Here is a 13,371-nt window from a genome sequence, read left to right on the forward strand (position 1 = left end):
CTGTAGAGTTCTTACAGGAGCACTCGTAAATCCACCCAGTTCCATAAACTTGTCAGTGGGTTCATTACAATAATTGCTTTAATTTTCTGTTGATGATTTAATGATAAAGCAACAGAAAAAGAGAGGAAATAAAACAGAGTGAAAGGAGTCTTCAGAGGAGATGCCGTGCCACGTTTCCTGTAGAGCGCCTGTCACCTCTCAGCTGACATAACACTTTGTTTAACTGTTGGCGTAGCCCGAAGTGTTGTGAGCCACAGCACGGACACACGGCCTCACCCTCCGGACACACACTAATATGCGCAAGAACACACACATTTGCACTAATGAGTGCATTTGATAATTACAATACACTTTCATGAACACACACATATATAAATAGGCCACACAAAGTGTATACATCTAAATCAAACAGAGTGTATTTGCACTGAGCAGTCTCCGTTTGATTAGGACAGGATGTACTCTTAAAGTTAACGGACTGTACTGCTGCCACGCCGGCTTCTTGTGGTCGACAGTGTGCAACAGACTGCCATGCGGCTCGCTGTTTTTCCCCTTCTTGACCGTGCCACAGTCATAAAAAGACAGCCAGCCTTTAGTCCTCTGTCCCTTAAGTCCCTCCACAAGCCCCATTAAAAGGCAGCTAAAAATGCCCTCTCACCAGGCCCCTACTGGCAAAGCAGTGTATTAAAAGGAAGTGTTTAGTCAAAATACACAAGGTAATACAAATGAAAGCAGCACACTGTGGATATGTGTGTACATGCAAATGATTGTGTCTAATTCTCTGTTGTATCGAGAACAACAAGCTGGCACAACACAGATCACGTCACCATAGTTAAGCTTTGATCAAGTCAAGTATCCCTCTGTGCTATTGGGATGTCTAATTAAATTCACTCCCACCAAAATCCATCAAACCCCCAAAGACATCCCTGAATTCCTGTCCATGAGGTCATCACAAATACCAGACTGGGCAGACACTGATCCTTCAATGTATAGCGGGTAGTCATGGCGACAGACATTTCCCAAAACAAAAAGATGAGTTGATTACCTGTGCCCAGAAACATGTAAACAATACAACCGGATCAATACAAAATATATTTCACTGTCAGAAGAGTTTGAATACCTATCGTCAAGGGAACACCTCTGTTTTATCTCTTCTGACGCAGATTCCCTATTTTGGATATTTTCTGGGAATTTTCCAATCTATAATCTACTTATCTTTCATTTATTTCATCACTCTCCACATTCACAAATCGGTTGATTTAAGAGGGATACATAAAACACTCATTTGTGTGTATGATTCAGTGTCATTATCTGCATTAGATTTTGGCATCAGGTATAAAACCTTGACTGGAAAATGCTTGATCAAAAATACAATTATCCCTGTGCCACCCCCACACAACTCTAATGTGAAAACAGTCACAGAAGATATTACGCTTTAAGCTTGTTGATACTTAAATTCTACTGAATGTATCATTTAGAAGGAGAAATGGCTTACAGTCAGGATGCCAGCAGCAGAGGGAAACTCAAAACTTTTCTGTTGGATGGAAATGTATGATTTTTATCAGGTATTAATGGAAAAATGACATTTCCTGGGCATTGCGGTTCTTTGAAAAAACAAGACTGTAGGCGGATTTTAGTCATAGATAAACTTGGGTAAATGAGTTTATAATTACCAAATTATAGGTGTATACCATTGCACCTGGTATTTAGACATTGGAGAAGATGCTATCAATGTCGGCTAATCTCTTCTGTTGAGTAATGTATTTATGATTCACATAGATTACACTGTTGCTTGTTATAAAAGTGGCAAAGTTTATTTAATAGGTTTTGCAAGGTCATCAAATTACAGAAATAATAACATTGTAAATTAGCTCCTAAGCGGAAATCCTCTGTTTTACAAGGGCTAAAGATCCGGGTCATTTAATACAGTCATTGTCTGTCAGATGTATACAGAAAGGTTAAGGAAACACACTGATGCGGATCTGTTTTAAAAGATGAATGTCATCTGAACAGTTTCAAGTTGTGGATGTGTGAAGGGGGTAAAAAGGGGAGGGGGATCTTTTTTTGCCACTGTGAAGACGGCGGCATTCTTTGGGGGGGCAATAATCCCCGGCATATATGCCAGTGCTGACAAAGATATGGGGTGTGTACTGTATGTGTGTTTGCTTGGAAGGGGAGTGTGGGGGGGGGGGGGGGGGGGGTGTCACTGATCCCTCAGAAGGCTAAATTTACCCATGAGTGATGGGGGCAGGTGGATTCAGCTGGGACAGTGGGGTGGTGGGGGGGTGGTTAGGCAGCACCGGACCTGGTTTCAGTTCAGACGGAGATCGTTGGAAACACACAACCCAAATCGGGGTTTCTATTCAAAGCCAGCTGGTCTGGCTTTATCACATGCAGGACATTTATTTGAAGCCATTTGTTGGTATATTTTTTTATTTCTTTGGTCAACTATCTCTTTAGTTTTCCTTTCTTTTTTAAAACTTTTGAACTTTTGAGTTGAGCTGGGCCTTAGCTGGTGCTGCGGGGTGTAACTTCCTGGGGAAGCAGAGGAACGGCACGGGTGAGTTTTCACAGCACACTATTCCCTTCCTTTTCCCCTCTCCTCTGGATCTGATTCTGCTGGTGGAAAACCTGTCTCTGCCAAGATTTCAAACCATTCACAGTTGGGTCGTGACATGTTAAACAGATTAAGCCTTAATTTTGATATGTGAGCTGCTCAATTTCACAATCCTACACTGTTGCCTAATTGTTACATTATAGCCTTGCTGGATTTAGTGAATGCTGTCTTTGTCATGTGATCCAATATTAAAAAAAACAGTATGAACTAGGCAAAAAGATACTCTTAATTGTTATTTACTTAGACTTGTTCCTGCTCTTGACAACAAGCCCCCATAGAAGCTCTAAATCTGCTGAAGGAGGAGTCAGGGCTCAGCTGTTGCCAATCACCTCCGTGGAGCACTTGGGGAATAGCCTATTAAGGCTCCTGTGTGTTTAAGTTTTAAAAGTCTACATTTTTATTTCTTTCATGCAAGACAAATGTTTTCAGGCACTTAAGTGGAACTTTATATTGTGTTGTTTCCCTGCTTCTAATTCTTCACAGTCAGTTTATGTTACCGGTACTTTTAAGGGTAATTGCTTAGAACTCATTGCACAATCTGGAATTATCAGCGAGAGAAAAGAGCATAGCCTTAACATGCTGTTTGCTTTAGAAATGACTCATTCCCTCAAGGTAGCTACCTAAGTGGCTAAGACACACTTCAGTAGCAATATGTTTCTCACAGTTTGGAGTTTAAGTAAGACATATTGGGCAAACTTTTGAAACAAAGGAGTAAACTTTTTGTCATATTAAAAGAACAAAGAGGTGTTTATCCCTAACCGAATGGAGACATTAGAAAGGGGCTCTACTGGGCACTCGTCCCAAAACAACCAAATGGAATTTCATACTAGAGCAAAGGCTTTGTTTGATTTTAATGAGTGGTGAAAGCCTCCGTTGGACATTTTCCTTCAACTTTTGATTTCACCATAGGTTTTGGATCAAATAAGAGAAGTAATATTGTTCCTGAATTTGATATCCTCGTATTTCGAGTACATTTTATTTCTGACTTGAGATACTGTACAATATGCTACTATTAACTATGGTAGCAATGGAAATAAAACCCTTAACAAGCTAAAATAGAGGAAATAAACATGTATAAAAATGTATATCGTACAAGTGGACATTCACTTGTGTCCCTTTTTTCATGAAGAGTTACTTGTCCTCTTGCTATTAACCCAAAGAGGCAGGACTTGAAAAACTTCGACCCAGTTTACAGGAACCGCTTAGTCTTCACATATTAGTTTTTCTGCCTCTGAATTCCACGGCTTTGATGGTCAGCCGAGTTGAGGAAACGCGTTGTTTTCCCTCTCTGTAGGGTGGCGAGCGCTCTTACGCAGTTGCCTCTCTGCCTTTGAAACTCTCCTCATCCTGTCACTTCACCTTCACACTCTGCTATTAGTTTCATTGTTGCTGTTCTTTGTGCAGTATGAAAAGCAGAGCGACATTTGTTTATCTTCACTGAAATGTGAATAAAGATGAAATCAAATGTTATTCAAGGCTTATGAAAATGGCTTAAATGTATTAAAGACATGAAGATTAGTGGTTACTTCCTGTTTCAGTCTGTTTAACTTTGAGTAAAATATATTTGTATTTGAGGTTTCCACTGGTGTTTTTGTGTAAATGAATAGGAATATTAAGATACAGTGTAGGAGTAATTTGCTGTTTATTTATTCTGTAACAGTTGCTGACAGAAGCATAGCAGAAGTTAGGGCAAGCGTTTCCATAGTTATTTAGTGGGCTGTACTGATCCAGATTCTCTTGAGTTACCTAAGTATTTAATAATAAAAGGTGTATTACATTTTAAAACAAATTATCAAGACGTATTACACATACAGTATGGAAGTAGTTTAAATTGGGATGGCATGAAAGTGCAAGTTAGTTTCACTCTAATGGGTGACAGTAATGGCATAGTGACTTTCTCTTATTTTTCCTTTTCATTCTCCTCCATTATCCCTATTATTTAATGTTGGAAGATTTCCAGCAGTAGTCCAACCTCCTGTATAAACACTCTCTTTCCATCTACCCCCCTGAGCACTGCCGAGGCCAGAAAACAGTATGACGCTCTGCCGCCACTATGCAACGCCTGTGCGCCAGGGCCGCCTAAATCTACAAAACACGAGTGCTGGCGCGAGGCAGCTCCTTTGATCTGCAGCTAATCTCAGTTGCCTGCCTCCCCTCTGATCATGTCTGAATAAGAATGAGTTGGGGTGATCCTGCAGGCACAAAGAGCTTTAGACGCCGCTGCTCGTCTGCCGCGCTCCACCGTGTAACACGGGCCTGCGCCGATGGTCGCTAGGACGCGCTATCACACATCAGAGCTGGGAAACCCTCATTTAGACACACATTATATTCCGCTCCACTTTCTTTTCCTCACATTGAGATGCTATCAGCTGCTTGTAGAGAGTGTGGGAGAAGTTGCATAGCCATGCTGAGTGATCTTTAATTGTCAAGGGAATTGGCTGAGGTCAACAGCTGCAGGAGGGACTTCTGCTGTGTAATGGTTACTATGGGAATTGGAAACAGTGATGACTGTAGACTTTAATGCCGTATCTGTATGTATTACAGCACATTTGTTAGACTACTGAACACATTTCCAGTAAAATGGTGATCATAAGATGACCTACACAGGTCTATACTCCAAATCATGATCTGAAATCACTGAGATCACACTACATTTAACATAGTCTGAAATTAAGATTTGGTTAAGGAAATATGGTAGTTTTATTTTAAAAACAACTATTTCTAAAGTTTGGAGAACTATCTGTTTGAATTCTACAGGAAATGGTCAACAAACTGCTTTTTATTTTTGATTGGTATGGAAAGAGAGGGGATATTGCTATTGTGGTCTATTAATTCCGGTCTTAACATTTCAAATCGTGACAGCGCTGATTGTCATTTTAAATTTCACATTTTTATCTATTTTATTTCTGCATTATTATATACTAGTTATGTTTCAGTCACAGCTTTTGCATCACTTCATGAAACACCAGAGGACAGAGATAAATACAATCTAACATTGGCATCTCCCCTTTATGGGCACAATTAGAGAAGGGCAGTGAGAAGAATGTGAGAACTGTGCCTGTGTTGGAGCAGTTCAGAGCCTAAGTGTTCAACCATTCAAAAGGAGGAACAATTACACTAGAGTCTGGAGAACACACAGGATGAGGAGAGGGGAGTCGGGGATTGGTATAAAAAGGAAGAACATTGAAATAACAGTAATTTAAATGTTTGCATAAGGAATAATTATAAGAAATTTGGAATTTCTGTTCAATTAAAATGAATCTGCTTAAATCTTTAGATGATTCTTCTAAATGAAAATGTTATTATGGTATCCCCTGAATAACGATAACATTGAGTAAAAATAAATACTGGTTAAACTTTGCATGGGGGATACCTGCAGTTAACCTGTGTGGTACACCAGGTTGTTCTGTGCTGGGAAGGATGCAGAGCTCCCCTGCAGGCAGCACATTGCCCTGAATGCACATTGACAGGCAAAATGTGCCCTTCATATGTAGCAGGTGGCACACGGATGGCACCTGTCACATATACATTTATGACATATATTATATTACAGCATTTTGATTTTAAAATCAGCAAGCAGTTTTGACAGTTTAATCAAGCTAATTGATCAGCAGATTTTAAGCCAGTATAATCAAATAATAGGCAATATGTAGTCAACAGCTGCTTTTTCCTTTAACTATCAAAATGTTATTTGAAAATGTGTCTTGTGGGAATAATTCATTATCATTAATTACATTTAATTGATGGCATGTGTATTCGTTACATTTTGAAGATTAATATAAATCAAACAAATGTGAATTTTCTTAGTAGGCACCACTGTAAGTCACAGTGTGTGTATCTATATATTCACATAGGCATGACAGTAGAACATGCAAGAAAAAGCAACAGGTCTGATCAACAGCGTGGCCAGCGGCGTCTCAGCAGTCAGGGCAGTCACAGGACCATGGGGCTTTTCCTATGATGTAACAGGAGCATCAGGCAGAACAAAGGGAGGGCTTGTTGTTCAGCTTGTGCCTCATCCATAATGCATACAAGGTGTACAGACAGAATACTGTTGGTTAAACACGACACATGCAAATCACCAGCGCTGTCTCTCGTTTGACTCCGCTCGGTAAGGGGTCCTTATGTGGCTATAAGAATGTCAGAGGCCTTCAGATTTGTTGTTATTGCATTGAGTCTGTTCTGTATGGTTAGATTCAACTGTTCTTAAACTGAACTATAAGGACAAGGAAATATATGAAATGGAACAGTGAATTTACTGCTGGCCAGACTCAGTTTAATGGCCAAACCACACAGACAAATGCTTATTGAAAATAAGGCACTGCATGGTTTCAGTGAAAAATGAGTCATACCATTATAAAACGGCAGCTAATGATAAGTAGACATAACTCTTTTCCTTCGCTTTTTCTCTTAGCCGACCAAAGCAGTAATATTTAAAACTACAGAGGTGGCTTCTGGTTTATGAGAAATGTGGGATCACTAAATATCCAGATCAGAAATGTATTAATTTCTGAGTGATTTAATTTAGATTGTTTAAAGTTATACAGATGAAAATAAATGAAATGGCTCTGTTTAATAAGCTTTTATTCAAGACTTGATCATTTAAAGCAATTTAAAAGGTAACTTATTGGCATAACATATCCATAAATACTATATTTACATTACAACTATTTTTCTAAAAATATATGGTTTGGACTAAGACATATACAGATAAACTGTTTTCAGTGGTATAATAATCAAGGTGATATTAAGGCAATCAAAGTTTAGAAAGGGAACTTCACCTTTATATTACTAAAGCTAATTTGACTGTACAAATAAATACTTCCCCAGAATCCTGAATTCCTTTGTTTTATATATTTTGTAATATGAGGACAAATGATTTCAGTTAATTAAAACAAGATTTTCTCACCTTTTCTCCCGTAATTATACTGTACAGTGGTAGAATTCCTGCAACTATAATTACTGATGATATTGCCCTCTGAGTTTCATTATAAACCTTATTAACAAGGATCTCTGAAACTGGTGTAATATAACACTTTTGATGACTTACACATAGACCAAGCAGGGATCGGCAGGGAAATGTCTCACATCTCTCCTACAAAGTGTGAGATTACTTCTAAAGTAACTCTGTTTTCCCTGAGAACAGAACCCAGATGTTCTGGCGGATCAAGTCCTGTACATTATGGATATCATATGTTAATATATGTAAGATGATGCCGATTAAATTCATATTTTATTAAACAATAATATGTTTGTGTCATAAATAAACCAGAAGGTGTTTCACAGTGCTGATATTACACATTATATATGTTACTTTTGGAAATGACTAATTTATTTCCTTAGGTTTCCCCAGTGTTCACAACTTAATATAAACAGCAAATGAATGAGGCATGACATTTTTAACACCTTCAAATGCTCTTCCAGTCTGTCAATAATAATGTAATATAAAATAATTATATTTATTTATTTACAATATCACAATTTAATATCAGCACAATGTAATAAGACATCAGTCTTAAAATGATTCAGGAAGACGCATGAATACACACACACACTGATCCATAGATCCCCAGCTGAGCCTGTGAGTTAAATTGGCCTGCAGGTCTATCTGTAACCCCCGAGAAACTTGGTCGTCACATCATGTCGCATCAATCTAGTGTCAGAACACCAAATGTCTCTCAAATCCATTAGGGAACCAACACAGAAAGAATGACTGAAAGCAGTAAATACCAGATAGAAGATGGAAGCATCCCTCAGACATGTCTGACACACAACAAGCAATCCATGTGTCTCGTAGTGCTTCTGTTATAGCTGGCTAATTCTCAGGAGCAGTGAGGCAGAGTGCTTGACAACATCATCTACTGTGACAGGCAGATTGTGTTTTCACGTGAGCGTGATCGACAACAGATTGCACTGAGCCCGGGCTGTTCCTGTTTGCCCTGGAAATGTGTTAGTGTTTATCTGTTGCTTGAGAGGCATTCCTTTCTTTCTCCTTCCGTTACAAAAAAAACCACATTTTCAGGCGAGCTTTTTTACATGTGTGTGTGTGTGTGTATGCGTATGACACACACTGTGAAGTGACTGCCAGCAGAGGCTTAAGAAACAATCCAAGCAAGATCAATATCAGCAAACCGCACTTATGTGTTTGACTTAACATGCAGTCGCAGTTTCCCCTCTTCCCTTTTTATACACAGCTGATGCCAAACCTCACAAAATTGCATTTACCCAAACGCCTAAAGTGTGTGTATACACAATGTGACATATTTGAAATGACATAATTGTTTTGGCAAACTGTTGATTGTTCTACATCAGGCTTTGATGAGACTCACACTTGAACACACACACACATACACACACACACACACACACACACACACACACACACACACACACACACACACACACACACACACCACACACACACACACACATACACACAAACCAGTACACAAGGTTGGGTTTGCATGTTCTAAGAGTAGTAGTGAGTGACTAATGATGAGTTGAACATGGAAAGTTTCAGACAAAAATAAACTAATAATCTAGTCTGTTTTAATTAAACATAAAATAATTTAGATTCACAAACACAAAAGCAGCAAATATTTCACTTACAATATTTAACTTACAATTATAACTCTACAGATATTTAAGTTACAATGCACTATGCTTGCACACACTTATTGGTTACCTCACTCTAAATGTATTAAGTGTAAAAGGCATAATGTGACTTACTCTGAACAACATTATACAATGTTACAATGATCTGGCTATAATGCTTTGAGTTTTTTTCTATCATATTCAAATGTAGCCGAAGACCCCCACTTGGTAGTCTCAAGAGCAAAATATACATAAGGTCTTCCCTACTTTGCATTAAATGTGTGAGAATAAAACGAGGCTGTAAGCATGCCTTCACCATAAGTTTATCCCTGTAGACAAGTCAGACAGCCATTTATGAATATGCATGAACCAAGTGTTTGCCTCGTTTAATGATTTTTTTTTTAACATTCATATATATTCAGTCTATTCCCCCCCATTTATTTCACTGTTCTTCATATGGACCTTAAACACACACACACACACACACACACACACACACACACACACACACACACACACACACACACACACACACACACACATAGATGCTAACAAGGATCCTGCTCACTATGTGCAAGGTGCATGCAAACAATTACCATTTCACTGGCAGGTTCTCTCTCCCCTCCTCACACTTCCCTATGTTACTTCTCCTCACAGGTGCCAACCTAAGACAACCTCAAGCATTGTGAACACTGAAAGGACCTATCTAATGAACCACTGACAGACAGCAAAGAAGGCTTCAGGACTGAGGGCTCGCGAGACGGCAAAAGAAGGAACATTGAACGTGGTATGTACAATTATCCAGGCACTCATAGGTGACATATTTAATTCAATTGTCGCATGTGCGCAACTGAGGATTTGTCTATTATAGTTGTCAAATCTGTATGTTTCACACGAGGCAATATGTGATGCCATTGATATCTGCCATGTTGCATTTATGAACCTACTGTGTCTAACATACTACACCTTATTGATTATTATGGAGGTCTGGGGGCCAGAGGAAATGCTATTAAAGATTAAAGGGTCAGGTGATGTGAAGGTGGTATTCCAGGTCATCAGACACCAGCGGGTTCAGTTACAGGCTGTAATGTCCGGCCGTCAACAAAATTAGCTTGATTTATTTATTAACTGATTTCATGTCCTGACTGACAGGGTGACTGGCTGCATACATGGCTTATGCTTCACAGGTGAACTTCAAAGGAAGGGAAAGATTAGGATGCTGCTTGGTGTCCACTTACACTTCACGCAGTCTAGTGAGAGGCATGTTCTGCAAAGCTATAAGCTTATAAGGGTAATATTTGTTGTTTGTCTGCATTTGGATACAAGTTCAGAAGTTGGGTTAACATTTACATTTTCTTTAGTAAGATAGGATGATTCAATATACAATTATAGTGAGGATATCATTAAAAGTCCAAACAAATATAGAAATTGTTTTCAACATCTTGAATGTTTTTAGTGTGGAAATGATCAAAAATCCTAACTCTATTTTAAACGTTGACCATCCAAAAAACCCTTCAAAGCTCTCTGTAAATCAAAACCCAGTTGATTCTGTTTCTGAGGATGGGTTGATAAAAAAACTAAAGTGAGATCTGATTATGTATTTCAGTATAACAGGCTCCATTCAATACAACCTTTCTTTAAACTGATACTACACCCATATAATGCGAGTATAAAAGAAGCACAGTATTACAAGGCGTATCTGGGAAACATCTCTGTACAGACTGCCTGTCTGTGTCTTATCTGAAGTGGCAAACTTGCTGTTCTAATTGTTATCTTCACACTAATAGAGTGGATGTTTTGAAATCATTTGGTTGGATGGATAAAGGCTTGGTAATTCCCCCATGCTTACTGTCTGTGTCAGTGCTTATCTGGAGGAGATAGCTGGGTCCTGGAGAATGATTGGCGGCTCGCAGGAGGGGGAAAGTTTGTAAGTGACTGAGAAAGAAGGCAGCATTTATGTTCCTCAGGCGTGGAATAAATCAGTTTAGAACTAAATGGTGGGATTATGTATGGTTTATTGGACAACATAAATTAGTTGAATCTACTTTTAACAATATATTTAAAACAGGTTTTTACCTTCAAATAAGCTTGGAGTGGATAATTCATTTTGAAAACTGTTTCATGTTCTTTCTACCAGTTTCTTGATTAAAGAGACTTGCCTTTTCTGGGTTGTTCTTGTGTGCATGCTTGAAACAAAAGGCCACAGCAAAAACATGAACTTTACCGGCTGGATTTAGCTTTCGAAGTCTGCTAAAGATGCTTAACGTGCCCTCCGTTGGATCATTAGTTTAAGCATTCCTCATGATCTTCCTCTAGTGGTCCTCTGAGCGCTTAATTGTGCGTCCACCCTATCGGGGCTGGCGCGATAATAAAGCAATACGAGCAGAGGCTCGTTCATTAAAGTAGAGTTGGGAACATGTGAGCCCGCCCCCTTTCAGGAGTCAAAAAAAGAGGAAAGAAATCGATTATTTCTCTTCGCGCTGGGAGAGGAAAGGGTTTGGGGGAAAGACTCGGCCAGGGTTTCTCGAAGGAACAGAACCAGCCATCACCATAAGGCTCCAGACGTCCAGCAGTACTCCACCTCCACCTCCACGGCTCCACCACCGCTCCACCAGGTCCATCTCCGCTCACCGGCACCTCGCGGAGAGAGAGCAGCCCTCAGCGCCTCCTGAGCAGACACTGCCCGATCAGAGAGAGGGGGAGAGAGAGAGAGAGTAGAGAGTGAGAGTAGAGAGAGAGAGAGAGAGAGAGAGAGAGAGAGAGAGAGAGAGAGAGAGAGAGAGAGAGAGAGAGAGAGATAGAGAGAGAGAGAGAGAGAGAGAGAGAGAGAGAGAGAGAGAGAGAGAGAGAGAGAGAGAGAGAGAGCAGTTGTCTCTGACATTATAGAGACTCCTACCACGTACTGTAGGTTACTTTTTTTTTCCTCCCGGCGACGTCCTCAGCTAAGTTGCGCTCCTGGATTTTAAGTGCGTCTTGGCGAAAGTCCGTCACCACCGAGCAGCAGCTTCAGCCTTCCTGTCAACCGGCCGGACCCAACAAGCGGCGGACCGCTTGAATCTTTCACTTCACCCGGACAAGATTTCACGCGAAATAAAGTAAGTACCGCGCTCACACTCACTCACAAACATCAAGGAGACACGTTGCGTCATATGATCTGTATTTTTAATCTTCCCGAGCGAAACTTGAGGGTCTATTTTGATGCGCGCTTCCTCAACAACAAAGTACAGTAACTGCGTTTATTGATTGGTTGTGACCCTGATCGACTTATGGCGGTGACAACTCTGTCATATAACTACAGCCTGACATCAAATAGCTGTTTATGATCTATTAGGAGAATTAAGGACTGTCTCGTGTTTTAGTGGTACTGTTTTGTCGACCTTGTCTAGCTTTCGCATGTCCACATGCAGGCGCACAGCCACAGCTACTGAATACGCTGCCCTCCTTAATGTATGATACAACTATGTTAAACCCTACTGCGCTTTTGGTGGCATATTAAAAGTTACATTTTCACTTTAAAATGTAGTGTTTAATCAACTTGATGTTTTCAATTTTACAAAATAATATAATAAATAAAAAAGAATCTTTAAAAAAAGAAAATTACATGCAGTTCAAATGTTTTTAATTGTCAGATAATTAGCTTAATTAAAGCAACAGTATGCAGTGTAACTCACTGTACATATAATGGCCTTACTTTGTGAATATGCAAAAAAAAAGTCATCAGTGGTTTAAACTACCAATCTGAGTAGCACTCATTATCAACATTATCCTATTATTATGCATGGAAATCAGGATAACTTGCATATCAAACTTTCATAAAAACATAAAAAAATGACTGAATTATGTAAATATGAATCATTTCCAAAGTACAATACAGGAGAACACAGTTTTCCAGACTTATTTTAACGTTAGTTCACGCAGACAAGAGACACAGTAAACACTAAATTAGTGTTTTATAAAAGGTTTGACACGTTCAGACTTAATTATAATGTATTCTCTTTGAATTTCTGACTGACATTGTTTCAACTTGTTTTAATAAAGCTATAATTGCATATTTTTACAGTTAAGTTATGTCTTGTGTGGCTCAATTGAACCTGTTGTAGTTAGAGCATTAATAATGACACACACAATTAACCTGTGGCAACTTTCACAGGTTACAGCTTAAG

At 39.3% G+C, this 13,371-nt stretch overlaps 1 protein-coding gene across 6 annotated transcripts in view; it reads left to right on the top strand.

Moving 5' to 3' along the window:
* Positions 1-2,315: 2,315 nt before the first annotated feature.
* mef2cb (myocyte enhancer factor 2cb) overlaps positions 2,316-13,371 on the top strand; it is a 70,832-nt gene continuing 59,776 nt past the window's right edge. For 5 of the 6 annotated variants that reach the window (XM_034240313.1, XM_034240308.1, XM_034240312.1 and 2 more), the window contains exons 1-2: positions 2,316-2,557; positions 9,866-9,995. The gene's annotated coding sequence lies outside the window, so the exon portion shown is untranslated. Of the gene's footprint in view, positions 2,558-9,865; positions 9,996-12,046; positions 12,304-13,371 lie in introns of those variants that run through there. The other variant, XM_034240309.1, reaches the window with a different exon arrangement.

This window comes from Gymnodraco acuticeps, unplaced genomic scaffold, assembly GCF_902827175.1.
Source record: "Gymnodraco acuticeps unplaced genomic scaffold, fGymAcu1.1, whole genome shotgun sequence".
Lineage (NCBI taxonomy): Eukaryota > Metazoa > Chordata > Actinopteri > Perciformes > Bathydraconidae > Gymnodraco > Gymnodraco acuticeps.